Source organism: Cryptomeria japonica, unplaced genomic scaffold, assembly GCF_030272615.1.
Source record: "Cryptomeria japonica unplaced genomic scaffold, Sugi_1.0 HiC_scaffold_168, whole genome shotgun sequence".
NCBI lineage: Eukaryota > Viridiplantae > Streptophyta > Pinopsida > Cupressales > Cupressaceae > Cryptomeria > Cryptomeria japonica.
The window spans coordinates 14,529-18,091 of record NW_026728990.1 but is presented as its reverse complement, the minus strand read 5'-3'; the positions used below and the strand labels follow the sequence as shown (position 1 = coordinate 18,091).

The 3,563-nt window shown below is 64.5% G+C and overlaps 1 non-coding gene across 1 annotated transcript; it reads left to right on the top strand.

Moving 5' to 3' along the window:
• The first annotated feature begins 446 nt into the window (after positions 1–446).
• On the top strand, positions 447–565 carry LOC131867328 (5S ribosomal RNA). The gene has a single exon (XR_009365887.1). It is a non-coding gene; the product is annotated as a 5S ribosomal RNA (ribosomal RNA).
• Positions 566–3,563: the final 2,998 nt, after the last annotated feature.

Genomic DNA, 3,563 nt, shown 5'->3' with positions numbered 1-3,563 from the left:
CCCATTTTGCATCCCGAAACTTGTGTTTTGGTGCTTGATCCCTATTTTGGGTGCCCACCTTGCACCAAGTGCGCACCCGGGGCAAACCGAGCGCCTTGGTGCACCGGGGCAAGATCGAGCGTGCACCCGAGGCGCCCCGAACATGCACCAAGGTGCACTCGGCCCACATGTGAGCGCAGGTCGTTGCGCCCGAGGTGGTGTGTGGGCACCGCGTTGCAGACGGGACACTGCACGCACACGACGCCCCCTCCAGGTGCACGCACGTAGGCCGGGCCGGGTGCACACCCGACGCCCTAGCAAGGTGCGCGCACCCGGGCAGGGCTCACACTTGGCGAACGGGGCGCACTTCGCGAGGGAGGGTGTGCACCTCGACGGGGGTGGGTGGCCGGGGTGGATTCGCACGTGGGTCGCGGTTTGCTAAGTACACACTGCGACAAGCTCATAACGGGTGCGATCATACCAGCGTTAGTGCACCGGATCCCATCAGAACTCCGCAGTTAAGCGCGCTTGGGCCGGAGTAGTACTGGGATGGGTGACCTCCCGGGAAGTCCCGGTGTTGCACCCTTTTTTAGTTTTTCGCCGGGCGTCGCAATGCTATTTGAATAAACCTTTTGCCCGTTTGCGTTCTCGTCGGGGCCGGGCCGGGCCGGGGTGCGCTGCCCGCACTACCGCGCGCGCGGGGGCGACACCGAGCGCGCACCCGAGGCGCCCCGAGCACACAGGCCACGGTGCAACCCGGGCGTTGTGCGCGCACCCCGGTGCGCCCGAGGTGCTGCGCGCGCACCCAGGTGAAATCGGTGTGCACCTCGGCCAGTGCGCGCTCGGTCGAGTCGCGCACGTTGGCCAAGGTGCACGGTGATGTTTCTTACTCTAAGGTTCCGCACCAGACGCCCGGGACAGGTGAGCGAAGCTGGGCGGGGCCGGGTGCGCGGCCGGGGCAGGTGCACGCAGCTGGAGAGAGCTTTGGAGCACACTTCGGAGCGCACCAATGATGCGCTCCATTCAAAAGTTTCCTGAAAAGGCAAAAAAAGTTGAGATTATAGAATTTCCCACTTGAGAGATTGTAAAAAAAAAAAATTTAAAATGAAGGAAACGCGGGTGCCAAGGTGTGCGCAGCCCAGCCAAGGTGTGCGCACCAAGGCGCCCACCCTGGCGAAGGTGCACGCAAGGTGCGCACCCGAGGCAAACCGGACAATTAACCCAACTTTCGACTTCGCGCGCACCTTGGAGCGCACTTCGGAGCGCTCCTTGGTGCGCACCAATCTTGGGCACCTCGGAGTGCACCATGGCGCCCACCAAGGTGCGCACCCGGGGCAAACCGAGCTCCGACTTCGTGCGCACCTTGGAGCGCACGAAAGGTGCGCACCATGGCGCCCACCAAGGTGCGCAGCCCAGCCAAGGCGTGCGCATCAAGGTGCGCACCCTGGCGAAGGTGCGCACCCGGGGCAAACCGAGCTCCGACTTCGTGCGCACCTTGGAGCGCACAAAAGGTGCGCAACCCAGCCAAGGTGTGCGCACCCCGGTCAAACCGAGCTCCGAATCGTGCGCACCAGAGGTGCACGCCATCGTGCGCACCTTGGAGCACACTTCGGAGCCCTCCTTGGTGCGCGCCGATGTTGCGCACCTCGGAGCGCACCCGGGGAAAACAATGCAATTAACCCGACTTTCGACTTCGTGGGCACCTCGGAGCGCTCTCGGGTTCGCACCTCGGAGCACACCGAGGTGCGCACCTTTGATGCGCTGCCTTCACCAATTTCCAGAAAAGGCAAGAAAACATTGAGAAGGTGTGCGCACCGAGGTGCCCACCCTGGCGAAGGTGCACGCGAGGTGCGCACCCGGGGCAAACCGGGCTCCGACTTCGTGCACGCCGCACCTTGGAGCACACTTCGGAGCGCTCCTTGGTGCGCACCAGGGCGCGCAACCCAGCCGAGGTGCCCACCCCGGCGAAGGTGCACGCGAGGTGCGCACCCGGGGCAAACCGGGCTCCGACTTCGTGCACGCCATGGTGCCCACCGCGGCGAAGGTGCACGCGAGGTGCGCACCCGGGGCAAACCGGGCTCCGACTTCGTGCACGCCGCACCTTGGAGCACACTTCGGAGCGCTCCTTGGTGCGCACCATGGTGCCCACCAGGGCGCGCAACCCCGCCGAAGGTGCACGCGAGGTGCGCACCCGGGGCAAACCGGGCTCCGACTTCGTGCACGCCGCACCTTGGAGCACACTTCGGAGCGCTCCTTGGTGCGCACCATGGTGCCCACCAGGGCGCGCAACCCCGCCGAAGGTGCACGCGAGGTGCGCACCCGGGGCAAACCGGGCTCCGACTTCGTGCACGCCATGGTGCGCACCGCGGCGAAGGTGCGCACCCGGGGCAAACCGGGCTCCGACTTCGTGCACGCCGCACCTTGGAGCACACTTCGGAGCGCTCCTTGGTGCGCACCAGGGCGCGCAACCCAGCCGAGGTGCCCACCCCGGCGAAGGTGCACGCGAGGTGCGTACCCGGGGCAAACCGGGCTCCGACTTCGTGCACGCCGCACCTTGGAGCACACTTCGGAGCGCTCCTTGGTGCGCACCATGGTGCCCACCAGGCCGCGCAACCCAGCCAAGGTGTGCGCACCAAGGTGCACGCGAGGTGCGCACCCGGGGCAAACCGGGGTCCGACTTCGTGCACGCCGCACCTTGGAGCACACATCGGGGCGCTCCCGGGTTCGCACCGGCGTTGCGCACCGTGGTGGGCACCTCGGAGCACACCAAGGTGGGCAGCGAGGTGCGCACCTTTGATGCGATGCCTTCACTAATTTCCATAAAAGGCAAAAAAAAAACGAGATTTTAAAATTTCCGTTTTGAAAGATAGTGAGAAAAAGGGAATGCTGGTGCCATCTTGAGCCCGCCCTGGTGCGCAGCCCAGCCAAGGTGTGCGCACCAAGGTGCCCACCCTGGCGAAGGTGCGCGCCCGGGCAATTAACCCAACTTCCAACTTCGCGCGCGCCAGGGTGGGAGCGCACCCAACAACCGGGCCTGGGAAGAGCCAATGCGAGAAACCCCACCAAACGCTCTGACAAAAAAAGAGGGGGCGCTCCAGTAACCCCGCTTCGGAGCGCACCCTGGGCAAACCCAGCCAAGGTGCCCACCCCGGCCAAGGTGCAGGCGAGGTGCGCACCCGGGGCAAACCGGGCTCCGACAACGTGCACGCCGCACCTTGGAGCACACTTCGTAGCGCTCCCGGGTGCGCACCTCAGAGCACACCAAGGTGGGCAGCGAGGTGCGCACCTTTGATGCGCTGCCTTCACTAATTTCCAGAAAAGGCAAAAAAAAAAGGAGATTTTAAAATTTCCGTTTTGAAAGATAGTGAAAAAAACGGAACGCGCGTGCCATCTTGAGCCCGCCCTGGTGCGCAGCCCAGGTAAGGTGCCCACCCTGGCAAAGGTGCGCACCCGGGCAATTAACCCTACTTCCGACTTCGTGCGCGCCAGGGTGGCAACCGGGCCTCGGAAGAGCCAATGCGAGAAACCCCACCAAACGCTCCGACAAAAAAAGAGGCGGCGCTCCAATAACCCCGCTTCGGAGC